This window comes from Pelmatolapia mariae, linkage group LG23 (genome assembly GCF_036321145.2).
Source record: "Pelmatolapia mariae isolate MD_Pm_ZW linkage group LG23, Pm_UMD_F_2, whole genome shotgun sequence".
Lineage (NCBI taxonomy): Eukaryota > Metazoa > Chordata > Actinopteri > Cichliformes > Cichlidae > Pelmatolapia > Pelmatolapia mariae.
This window is the reverse complement of record NC_086246.1, coordinates 37,448,639-37,462,313: the sequence shown is the minus strand read 5'-3', so window position 1 is coordinate 37,462,313 and position 13,675 is coordinate 37,448,639. Positions and strand designations below refer to the sequence as shown.

General features: G+C 39.7%; 1 protein-coding gene across 1 annotated transcript in view; it reads right to left on the bottom strand.

The window, feature by feature from the left end:
- Window positions 1-11,709, bottom strand: part of lpp (LIM domain containing preferred translocation partner in lipoma) — a 178,456-nt gene extending 166,747 nt beyond the window's left edge. The window contains exons 1-2 of the mRNA XM_063466763.1: window positions 11,615-11,709; window positions 4,086-4,148 (exon numbers count right to left, since the gene is read on the bottom strand). The gene's annotated coding sequence lies outside the window, so the exon portion shown is untranslated. The remainder of the gene's footprint in view (window positions 1-4,085; window positions 4,149-11,614) is intronic.
- Between the last annotated feature and the right edge of the window lie 1,966 nt (window positions 11,710-13,675).

Here is a 13,675-nt window from a genome sequence, read left to right as displayed (position 1 = left end):
ACAGTCATTTTCTGTTTTAGTTCCCTCATTTCTAATGCGGGGGATCGTTTTCTGTAACAAACTTGATAGAAATCTGACTCAAAGTCAGTCTGAACAGTTAAATGAGAAGTCAAAGCTTTCCCCCTGACTCTAATGCCACATATGTAAATAATGTGCACCTGAGACGTCTGTGATATGAAGGGTCTACAGGGTTAAAGTAAAGCTCTGCCCTTCTTTTGGCATTTGCATTACTTTTATAGGAAGCTGAACTCCAAGTGCATGTTTGGAAGGATATTAGAAGAGACTGCTAAATGGGGCCTCACGAGAAGGCAGCTGCAATGTAAACACAGAAGAGCCTTAAAAACTTCACGACTCATTTTTGGAAAGACGTAAAGGCGCTTATAAGCCAGTCTGATGCAACTTCAGTCTTTGCACAGAGTCTGAGAGCATCAGGTGGCAGCACGGAGGCGCACCCAAGCTTTCCAAAACAAATCTTTAAGTAATACTTGATGATAAATCTCAAAGCAAAAATCAGCTGCCTGTCTAGTGAGTGGCCCTCCTGGACTTTAGATGGTAATCCCCATTCTGCTTTGCAGCCTTGTGAGATTGACACGTTGGAACTCCACCTGACACAGGTGTTGGTTACAATGACCCTGCAATTCACAGAGGACAGAGAAGACTCCTACAGCCAGCATTCAGCCACGACAGTCCGATTTTTTCTTGATTTTGGCTTCTAATGATTATGCAAACAAAACAATCACTTTTTTTACATTCATTTTGATTATGAAATTCACCACTTTCCTTTACTGAGGTGTGTTTTCCACCCACATAAAACACCCAAAGTCGCTTGCTGTTTAGTTCAGCTCAATCCAAGACAATTATATGACACGCTTCAGTCAATAAGATCTATCCGAAGGAAGAAAAGTTCACAAGGCCGCCTGCAGCTGTCACTGGTTTGAAGAAGTTCATCAGCTCTCTGTGCTTGTGTACAGGTCCATTAGACACCTCAGACCACTGCCACTTGGGGGTTTTTTTCCCCATCTGAACCCACAGACATCACATGGAAGACTGGCTGGAACCAGTGGTTTACCTTGTAAGATATGCTTTATGGTCAAAATTATTCCCCAAGTCTGTGCTGGATGAACCTAATGAACCTAAAGGTGTGTCCACCATATCTGCTATCGTCTTGTTCTCAAGTTATCACAATATACAAGATTTTCAGAAAGCTTACCCTGACCTCGAGGTCGAGGTCTCTGAGATTTTTGGTAGATGCATCTATGGTATCAATTTGAAGCTCCTACATCATTTTCCAGTTATCGGAATCACAAGAGTTTTAGAAAATTTGATCTCTGTCCTCTAACCTTTGTCCTTAATACTGAGGTCTTGGAGAATCAAACTCATCTGAGATTTTTAGTAGATATCATACCATAGCATCTTCATTTAAAAAGCTCTTTAAAACACCCATAGCTGACACAAAGTGCTGTAAATTGGAACTAATGATAAATAATAGGAATCATTTAAAACAGATATGCCTGTGATATCAGTTTGAACCTCCTACATTGCTTTATTCTCCAGTTATCACAAACTTAGGTGTCCACGCTGCCTGCCTGTACGCTCACCCAACGAAAAACAACATCAGTCTTTTAAGGCTGAGGGGTAAAAACTTTCTGGACTGAAAGAAATCAACTGCCTGGTAGGTTGAAGCATGAGACAGGAATTGCCAGAGCCAGCTGGTTAGCAGGAACTGAACTTTCAACATAACATAAGGGTGAGTAAATTATTGGTGGCATCACCCTACCAAAGTAATGCGTATCAAAACATATTTGGGCGACTGCTGAAACATAACGGTGGCCTGCTAGGGTAAAGTCTGCGTGGGAAACACTGAACTTATTCAGACTGGATTCAATCTTCTGCCTATGAAACAGTGTGAGGGGAAAAAATGAAGCCATTTGGTCTCCTTTATCACTGACAGACTCACAATCAAGCAAGGTAATAGTAGGGTCAGAGGTCAAATTTCACATAATGTTTAGATGCAAACTATGATGACGTATTTAGAATTTCTATATATCAGTACGTGTTGCCAAAACAAGCAAAACAGGACAATTTTTAAGCATACTTTTAATGATAAAAGACTTTTTCTGAAAATTTGACCTTATTTGAACTGCAAAAGTGCAAAAAAAACATGACATTTAGATTTCCTATACACCATACCCAATATGACTTTATTCTATCAATACAAACAATGGCAGTAAGAAATATCGTTTTAAATAACATTACTATTACTTTGACCTTTAGATCATTTACCTTGAAGGAAAGGTAAGAGGTCAAATGTGACATGATATTTTAAGTCATTTATATTGTACTTGATACCACAAATGTCCATTTCCAACTAGGGCTGGGCGATATGGCCTAAAATTCATATCGCGATATAATTTGAAGCATGTGCGATAACGATATATATCACGATATATTCTTTTCTTCTGTATAACGTATTTTCCACACTATAAAGCACACTTAAAATCCTTTAATTTTCTCAAAAATCGAGAGTGTGCCTTATGTATGAATTCTGGTTGTGCTCACTGACCTTGAACCGATTTTGGCGTATAGAAATCTGTTAAAAAATGTTTTAGTACAACTTTGGTAAGCCTGCTGATGGACTGCTTGATGGAATGTCAGAGCATTACGGCTGCCGTAGTGAGGAGTAATCTGGGTCCAAAACTCCGTCCCCTTCAGGTCCCAAAGTCAAACGAACACAGAGAGTTAAAAACAGTCTAAATTCTTTCATCTTGAATTCAATCATCAGCGTTGCTGCTTTATCGGATGTAACAATTAAGTTTAACATCCATGCATCCATGAAAACAGAATTTATTAAATTTAACGGAGTTAGAAGTTAACAGGAAGTTAGCTCGCTAGTTTATACCTAAACATTTCATACCATGTTCTGACAGAGATTTTTGAAACTAATTAAAACGTACAGCTCTGCTATTACTTCCAACATAAGTGAAGACAGAAAACTAAACAGCAGTGGCGTTTGCAGGGTTACCGAAGTTGGACTACCTGGTATATAATGTTGTGCTACGTGATTGCTAGCGACACAGCTATGTTAGCATAACACTAGCACAGTGAAGCTGGAGGATGAACGTCAACTTTTTTTCCACTCGATAAAAGTTAACGTGAGGGATTCTGGTGGTCAGGGACAAATGCAATTGCATAGCAGGATGGTATACACGGGCCAAACTTCAGTCAAGAGAACATAATTTACTGATGATAATGGTTGGAGCCGCTGTGATACTTTACCAAAACAGGCGCAGCTTGATGACATCATCAACATGCGCTATCGCGATATCGCGATATAGTCAAAATCTCTATCGTTGGCCAAATCTATATCGTTTCTATCGTATATCGTTTATATCGCCCACCCCTATTTCCAACCAATAAATCATTAAGTTAACCTTGACGACCTTTGGTGGATGCAAGTCTTGATGGATTATTAACATGACCCCACTCTACACCCTCACAAAGTTAATAATATTTCATTCAAAACTTTTTGAGCTATTGTGTTTAAAGATATAGAAACGCTACCAAAAACATAGCCTCCTTTGTGGAGGTAATTAAGATGATTCCAAGCATTCTTTTTTATTCGTAATGCCTACATTACCCACAATGCACATCCACTACCAAAACAAGTTGGAGATTGCGATGTATTATGAAAGTGGTGGCTAATATGTTACGTTTTTTCTTGCATTTGCACGACTCACTTGTCTCCACACTAAGGCTTGCTGATAAGTGACATTACACCTGATGTACAAAAGCTCATGAAGATAATAGAGCAATAACAAGTTCATAGGAATCCTCATTGAAAGGAACACAATGATTAACAAGTAACTCCTTGTACTGTTTAACACTGAGCCCATCATAAAAGCTTCATTGTGGGCATGCTGCTGTTATGGTAGAACATGAAGTTCAGGCCCAGAACTAAGTCCCTACGTTTCTACAGTGTGGAAATTAGTACTCTTAAGCTTCCAACCAAGCTCTAGAACCACGTGACAGAAAACACAGCAACATGTAAAAAGGTAAAACTCAGCAAAGCAAAAAAGCTCTCTTACCTTTTCTCCACTTTGACGTTGCTGTAGTGTTTCTGGAAGACGATGAAAGCCGTATGTTGAAGTCTGTTGACATCGAGAAATAAAAAAAAACTCAGTGTTACTCAAATGGATTACACAACTTTAATTGTGCTATGCAGGACCCACACTGGCATGGTAAGTAGGTCCTGTCATCTCACAGACACTTTTTTTCCATGACTGTGCTGTTCATCAGCAGAAAGATGAACCTTGGGCAGGCTTCCTATAAATCGTGCATGAACCTAAGCGCTGGTTGTCCATTTAAATTTGAGTCTGTCAGGCACCTGTCACCCCTCTGGGAGCAATACTTCATAGCAAAGATGTAGAGCGGGAACAACAATGCTGACAAGTGACACCGCAGAAAATATTTCACCACAGCACAACAATTATTTAGCAGAGAGAACTAACAGACTAAAATTCAATATAAATGCATTCCTGACAGGTGAAGGACCAATTTGTTTGCACTGGCCATCATGTGTTCAAGTCAAAGCATCTCATTACTTTGTAGGGATTAGACGCCAAATTTAAGACACTACATACTCCAACAGGCAGGCTCAATGAGCCTGGCTGATCTGACTTCCATCTGATGGTACCAAACCAGTAAAAATGTTGAATGTCCAATTTATCCAGCCAAAATTGGAACAAAACTAAAAAAAGGCTAAAACCTGATTCAGAATTGAAAGATAAAAGGGTGAAAAAATTGTGATAATATTTTAGAGCTTCCAAAACAGTCATACTGCGAGGCTTAAAATTAAAATCATCTTGCAACCAAAGACAGGCTGTGACAAATTTTTTTAAGCTTCAAAAACTATTAACTAGCCAACAGGAATGAAGATTGTAATAATGGAATAATTAACATGGTAACTTATTTATATACTAATTCTTATTCATGGTAACTGTACATAGATTTTCTACTGCTTATCCAGGTTGAGGTCACATGGGCAAAAATATGTATGCTACAAACACATTTACGAGGGCTAATTTCTGTATTGCTGTATTTTAGACTGGTTTTGGTCCATTTACCAGTGACTATTCTGCATGTCAAATTACGCAAACCATATCATGCTTTTTATCAGATGGGTTACTTAAACTATATTATCTACTGATAATGTCAGCTTATTACTTGTAACTGTGAAAGAGTTACTGACAAACAAGATCTGCATGGTGCACTGGTGAGGCATCACAGACGTATTTAGAAAGTTAAAACAGCACAGAGATCTGATCCATCACATTTATCAAATCTTTTAAATCTGGAGGTCATGTCATCGTATGATAACTCAAAATGTCTCTGTAGGTACTTTTAATATATACAGTATTTGGCTTTTGATATGCATTTGTGTATGTATGATATGCAAGTGCTCCAGAGCAAAAGTTTTCCAGGGTTTTCTGAAGGTCTTCAATGTTTTTTTGTTTTACTAATTTTCAGTCCAGTCTTCGTAGCTGACCTTTTTCAGATGAATAATTTTTTTGGTTGTTTGTTTATTAAGCTACTTAACATTGATCTATGAATCATTCAAGGATAAGAAAGGCACCAAACTAAATGGATGGACTGCTGTTGGGTCTATACATAAAAGCAAAGAACCACTTTTAATTAGTATTTTTGGGGACTTTGTTACTGGAAGCCTGTGGCAAAAAACACACCATTTGTTCCCATTTCTTTTGCAGAATCCATGAAAAATGTCAAAGAGTTGGCATTTTTCATACAGTTGGTATAGAATTGGATGGAAATAAAATTGTATTTTTGCACCAACAAGGTGATTCTTAAATAGCAATTAGCTTAAATCTTGGCATATCTTGGAATGGGGTGCAGCTATCTATAAAACACGGTAGAGGCTCTGTCATGTTTTGGGGCTCCATTTCAGCCAGTGATGTTGTACGTGTCACAGAAAAGTAAAGTTTTGATCCACACTTTTCAAAGATTGGTAACAGCTAAATTTTTTAGCATTACTATGATCCAAAACACACTGCCAATGCAATAAAAGCACACCTGAATAGAAAAACACACAGTGGAACAGTCATGGACTGGCTTCCCTAGAGCCTCGACCTCAACATTATTGAAACAGTGTGGGAGGCAGAAACATCCATCTACGAAGCCTGGAGAACTATTCCTGAATACTACTGAAAGAAACAACAGAAAAGCTTTCCTAAAAGCGTTCAGGCTGTGTTGAAGAATAAAGGTGGTCACACCAAATACTCACTTTCAAGCTTGTTGGAACTGTAAAAACTCTGTTTTTGACCTATTTACTGTATTCCCGTGCATGTTTTCACATCTTTTAATAAATCTGTTTCCTAGAAAAAGAAAACAAAACTATCAGTGGTGATTTTTGTCAGAAGAACTGCATCCCATCAAAAAAGCTCATCTCTTCATTCTGATATATGAGCAGTTTAAACAACACCTGTTTACAATAAAACCTTCAAATAGTTTCATTGCTTTAAAAAAAGTCCTCAATAATGTATACGAATCTAAAGCTGTGAAGCAGCAAATTCAAATAACCAGAGTGACCCAATTGAACTTGAGATTTTCTACAACTTTCCAAAGATGTCATTACATTAAACAGCAAACTGATGACTTGCGTCTCCATGAGATATAAAAATTCTACCTTTATGCTACTTTTTGTTTAAATTTTATGCTGAATGGACATTAGTTATATACCATAGACTGCATTATCAGTAGTAGCATTGTCTGGGTTCAAGTGTGTATTTCTATGTGAAATCAACACTCATAAAATTCATCAAACAGACACTGCAAGTACTTACAAAATAAAAATCCCCCTGAAATGGTTTTGGCTTTGAAGGAGCCCTGCAGCTGTAGGGGACGACCCCGAATTATCCTACAGGACTCTTTTGGATTAAATAAGAGTCAGATAGAAGTATTGGGAAAACCAGCCTACATGTCACACCTCAAGCTGAGAGAACAGCAGAAGTCTTAAACAGGCACAGACATGTTATGCTATGCTGTGTAGGTTGCATCATGGGGCTGGTGGGGAACTGTGTTGTTATCGGTCCCAGACGATCTTTGGTGTTCATTTAACATATTTGCATTAATTTTATTGCTTTTTGTGCAATGACAATAAACCCATTCGTCATCCTTTAAGGAGGTTTCTTATAGAAGTTTCTTATAGGCCCAACTTTAAATGATGAGTTTTGAGTTGATTAAGATCTGAATGCAGATTCAGAAATTTATGGAGTATGAAAAACTGGGAGATGGTGTCTTCAGCCACTCAAGAAAACATCACTAGCCCATTCAGATCCAAATGTCCTTCAGGATCTAGGGATGGGAATCAGGAATCTAGTAGTTCAGTTCCTTGGAATTGTTAGTCTAGCTGCCTGTTGATGCTCAGTGGTTCCAGTTGCACTTGCAATCCAATGATTTCAGTTCACAGGGCGTGGAGGAAATAGCAGCGCAGTCTACAACGTTGATATGGACATAACTTTTTTTTTACTGCACAAAAGGACAAAATGCATGATAGTAAAGTGGAAACTGAATAAAGGACAGAAACAGCTGCATTAAGCTGCTAACACAACTTCGGCTTTTTGCACAGACATCATGCTAATGCTAAGCTAGCCAGAGAACATACTAACGCTAGGCTAGCCAGACACCAATGCTAACACTAAGCTAGCCAAGAACCCAAAGTGAAAGCTGTCTTTGGACTGTGGAAGGAAGCCAGAGTACCGAGAGATGACCCACACAGACACACGGAGAACATCCAAACTCCACACAGAAAGGCTCTGGCCTGATGGTGGATTCGAACCCAGGATCAGCTTGCCAAAGCTAACCGCCATTCATAACAACACTAATTGTAATTAACTATCTTCAGCCTTAGAAGAGCCTTGGTTTATCATAGTTTATAGAGGTAGTGTTTTCTAAAAGCGGTGCTGTATGAGTATGAAAAACTGCTGCTGTTTCTTTCAGAGAAGGACATTCTCATTAAAATATGCCAAGAAACACAAACAGTGGAATAACTTGACTAAAACTACCAGGGGGGGCCAAGGCTCAAAGGCAGCAGAGCCACTCATCTTTTAAGTTTAACATCATCAACGCTGTCAAACGAGTTCTTTTTAGCCAGAGATTTTAAAGACAGTTCCGTTTAATGTTGCCTGAGTAGAAAATGTGTCGGAGCGACGCAGATGTATTCAGTTTGATGACAGCTCTCCCAAGGGACCTTGGTGTTATTGATTTGAAATTCACATCCAAGTCAAAGTTTGAATTCAGTCTTTTAAAGAAGAAAGTGAGATTTATTTTTTATTCCAAGGCAGAACAATACCTACAGCCTGGACCAAGATTCTTGTTTCACTCACAAAGAGGAAGATGATGTCAGATCCATTTAGGTATAAAAGGGTTCAGTTTAGTCAACTTTCTGAGGAAATCTTGAAGCAAAATACAGAGGTATTGCCTCAGTACTGGTTACGTCAACAGACCAAACATTTTTAAACATATCTGCAAGGGAAAAGTCCATGTCTCTGGCCACTATTTGCACAAGCACTCCTCTCTGGTTTACAGCCTGGCTTGTTGTACACTACGGATGTGCATGACTTATTATCTGACAACTGAATGTTGCTGCCCTGTCCAGTCACCGATACAAATATTAGTCGGATAAACTAATTCTTCACATTTTATTGATGTACAACACCAGTTAACAACCGTTTTGGAGATGTTGCGTCACCTGTGACTATCCGAGTCTGAAACGCTTTCAAAAGGCTGTTAAACACACAATGTAAAAAGCAGAGACCCATACATTTACCATGAAACAATCTTACATGCACTGCATCTGCATTTTAAAACCATCATCCTGTCAAACCACACAGCAGAATTATAGAGACACAGATGTGGGACTTAGCCCTTAAAGTTCCACTTTGTTGGTTTTTATGCACTGCAAAACTTCAATCTAGAAGGAATTTATGTGGGAATGCAAAGCAGATTTATTCATCCATTTTGTCCAGGTCATAACAGGAGTATATATCCCACCCAAAGATGATCTCAAAACAGATATCCAGCTGGAATGACAGGCAACAGTTTTAACTGGTGCTGCAACAGAAGATAGGAATACAGGACTATAGAGAGGCCATCACACATGATCATAAAATGCTTTCATTTATGCTTCTAAGAAGAAAAAAGGATGCAGTATTTTTATTCATTATGATCGATGCTGGACTTGCCTAGTTTGTGTCTGTGCAGCAGAAATGAGCCTCCCCTGGAGGGTGTCTGGGCTCTCCCTTAGAGAAAGGGTGAGGATCTCAGTCTCTCAGAAGTGGTTCAGAGCAGAGCTGATATTCCTCCACATCAAATTGAGTCAGTTGAAGTGGCTCAGACAACTGACTAGATGCCTCCTGGACACCTCAGAGGTGAAATGTTTCAAAGATATCTTACAGGAAGGACACTCTGGAGCAGACCCAAGACAAACTGTGGAGATTATGTCTAAGTGTCAGTACCAGAGCCTACCACAGCCTAGAGGAGGTGGCTGCGAGACGGAGGTCTGGACATCTCTGCGTAGAGAGCTGCCTCTGTGTCCCAGGACCCGGATATAAGCATTAGAAAACTGACCGATTGATACATTCAGTTCCAAACTGTAAAATAATTACACAAACAGCTAACAAACAGTCACTTGAGCTTCTCAGTCTCAATAAATATCTACACTAATGCCTGACTGTGTTGTTTACGAAAGACAAACTGTTTGTCTCTTCGAGTTGATTCATTCTCTTCCAGTTGATGGGAAAAATGGCGGCAGAAGCTAGAAACACGTAGCAGACGACAGTGGTGGCCGAAAGGCCAATCGCAGTGAATGCAGGCTGCACTGATACATGTGTATGAAAGTGCATACAAGGCTGGACTTCATAAATGTCTGCAGTTACAATGTGCCACCACCATAAAACCATAAATCCAACATAATCCTCATGGCAGGAAGGCATAACATTGACTTTTGTACTATATTCCTTCATTTAAATAATGTAATAGATGAAAAAATGATGGATCATTGGGCCATGTCTTATCTCATAGTATCACCCCCCCCCCCCCCCCCCCCCCCCAATTGAGTGCTTCACTCTCAGACTGCGGGCTTACTGTGGGTCCTAGTATATTTAAAAGTAGAATGGGAGGCAGACCTCTCATTTTCAGACCTCTCTTCTGTGGAACAGGCATCCAGTTTGGATTCAGGACACAGAAACCTTCTCTAGAAAGTTAAAGTTTCGCCTTAAAACTTTCCTTTTTGGTGCAGCACGTAGTTAGGGCTAGATCAGGTGACTCTGAACCCTCCCTTAGTTACACTGCAATAAACCTGGCTGCTGGAAGTTTCCCATGATGCACTGAGTGTTTCTTTACCACTCTCTCACCACTTTGCATTTAATCAGTTTAATCTCCAGCTCTCTGTCTTTTATCCTGTCCCCTTTGCCTTGCGCCCAGAGTCTTGTTATTACTGAGGTTTCTTCCTGTTAAAAGGGAGTTTTTCCTTCCCACTGCTGCCAAGTGCTTACTTACAGAGGGTTCTCTCTCTATCAATGCAGAGTCTTTACCTTACATTATTAAGCACCTAGTGGCAGCTGTTGTTGTGATTTGGTACTATATAAATAAAACTGAACTGACAGTGGTGTATGATTTAAGGATAAAACCTTTATTTTCTTCCTTGTTTTTTTTTCTCAGTGGCCCCCAACTGTGTTCAAAGTGCCCACTAGATGACCACCCAGGATGGGTGATAGTGGGATGCATAGACGTTATAAGGTGGTGGCGGTTATAGTAAAGCGAAAAAAGACGTGTCCACGCTCAAAGGTACCTTCACCTGACAGTACAGTCAAAATTATCACTGACGTCATCAGCGACAACATAAAGTGGAGAACACAGATTCGCATTGATAGTTGTTTGTTTTTTTTGGATTGTCTCGCCTTTAAAAAGTTTGACTCCCCTGCTGTGAAGGATACGTGTGTAGCAGTAACGCCAACAGATGTGTTACTTTGTAACACACGCGGCTACGAAAAGTACTCGAACAACGTGGCGAATCCGACACAAACCAGTCCAACAAGCAGCAACAGCGACGATACAAATAACTATTTTTTAGTAAACGGAAGTTTCTGGGCACTCTAAAGTAAAAAGCAGCGACATGTTTCCCTTCTGATGGAGGGCTCTGTGGGGGCTCTGGTGTCTTCCGCATTGCTCTGCAGTAAACCACTGTGCTAAATCTGGGAGCCCCGCAGAGACGCCCCGAGTCTCGTTTAGCCAAATGAGCCGCTTCACAGTGTTTGAACGTGTTTTCTGTGCATGACTGAGTCCAGCTCGGCACCAGCTAGCGACAAGTTAGCTCTGTTAGTTTCCCCGTGTCACAGTCCTACCGGCCCGGGCTCTGGTATCGAGTCCACGCCCTCACTGTGAACCCGTCCGAGCTGCAGTAAAATCCAGACTACATCCCAACAAGGCCGAACAAAGTGAGCACGAACTGCTCCAGAGCCGGGTTCTTAACAGCCACACGTCAAACTGCACCGGAAACCGCCCGTATGTTTGAAAAGGTGCGACGTATAGTTTCACTTACCTCGCTTTCTAGGAAACCTAACACAGGGGCTGAAATCCCACCAAAAAAAGTGAAAACTACTTGATCCAAATTCTGGGAGAGTTGTAGGCAGTGACGTCACGCTGAAATTCCAGCTCGTCTGAGTCAGTTCAGAGGTTTGCCCATGTAAGGCAGCAGGCCAAAACAGCACGGCCCTCAGTGCGCACACAGCTCCGGTCTGTGCGCACAGCTGCACGCTGCAGTCAAGGAAAGGTCCACGCTGGAGGCTTTCTCCTCAAATAAACTGTCATCCTAATAAATACTGAAAAATTGAACCGTACCGATACTTAGAACCCTTAAAATGTAAATGAAAGCAGAGTGTGCAGTGATTTGGTGTCAAACATGAGGCCTGGGGGCCAGAAGTGGCCCTCCAAATAAGGGTCCAGTTTAACTTGTGATATTTGTTTGCGTATTCCACTCTCTTTATTCGAGGTGTTGTTGTCATATTGCACAAACAACAACCTCTGCCTGTTAGTATCTGACATCACAAAAAACAAATAAATAAAAAATTTTTTAAAAAATAACGCAAAACTTTGTCAAGATCATCTTCAGCCAACAATACAAAATATGGGACAGCCTTGAGTCTATCCTGGGTTTTCTCATGTGCTGTATCACTACAAAAGAAACATGGGGGCCAGAACCAGCACTCCAAATGCTTTCTAGTCCAGCCCATGGGATTCCTTTGCAAAGTGTGAGATGATTACTTAACCTGTCACAGGTAATCACATAAGTTAGACATTAGATGTGATAGGAGGTACAGGCCAGAGGTCCAAACAAATGTGTAAGTTTGGAACACCTGTGATCTTCTGGGTCATTATTATAGAAGCACTGGGATTTGAAGAAGACATAGCATTAGCTAAAGTTACCCTTTTATATTTTCTCTCCTCCCTTTGATGTTTTTCGATACTTCAATGCTCATGTATACGCTGTACATAAAAGATGGGCTTGGCTGTTGTTAGTACTTTAGCCACCTTTATGTTATTCTTGTTTCTATTTATTTGTTTTGGAAACACAAATGAGCATATTTGGATGACAGGATGGAGTGCAAAGTTATCAGCTAATGCTAACTAGCTTCATTATTAAGTATCATTCATAAGCTGTGTGGATGCAATACAGATACACACAGATACCTGCTAATTAGTGCAAATTAAGAAACCTATAAAGTCACAATATTTTTCTATTAAAAATGCTCCAAAAGGCACTAACAGCACTAACAGCAGTTCAGTTTGGTCACTCCATTTACAGGATCTAAGGCCTAGTCAGCGTCTTCTACATGCACACCTGTCAGTCAAAGTGGCTATTCTCATAACTGAAGATTCTAGATGGATGAGTTATATAAAATTCATAGTTTTTATGAAGGAGGAAATTATCCATGAAGACCAAAGGTGTGGTTTTTTTGTATCAGGCTGTAAACATGTTTATTTCTGCTGTAAAGTTAGACATTTTAACATGGGAGCCTATGAGGACTGACTTAAAGCTGGACCCTGAGGTTGTTTCTTGGTTTAACCAGGCAGGAAGTGAAACTTTCTCGACTAAGAATGTGTTTTGTATGAGTGTCATTTGGTAGAGCTACTGTGAATTGTGATGCATATCTGTCAGTGTAACTGCATTTTTATTTATTTTTCTAAGATATACTTCTTTGTATTGTAAAGAACTACATCTAAACATAAGATAAACACAGTACATAGATCTGATATGATATATATATCACATATGAAATGTGTGTGTTTTTTTAATATATAAGCTCATCATGACTTATAAAGTTCAAACAAGGCAGCAACATTATAATAAAGAGAGATGGCAGTCAAGAATCCTAAATTGAAATCTCTGGAAGAATTCAGCAATCGCAAAGATGCAAAAAGATATTCAACTTTCAGGGGAAACAGCAAGGATTTAAAGCATTTTTCGTACATGTAATTTTTAAACTCCATAAAAATTAAAGTAAAGTAAATTAAAGTAACCATATATAATGCTTTAAAACATGTAGTCGCCCAGATGCATCAACATGGCTGCCAAATAGCGTGACTAGTTTCTGGAACTTTG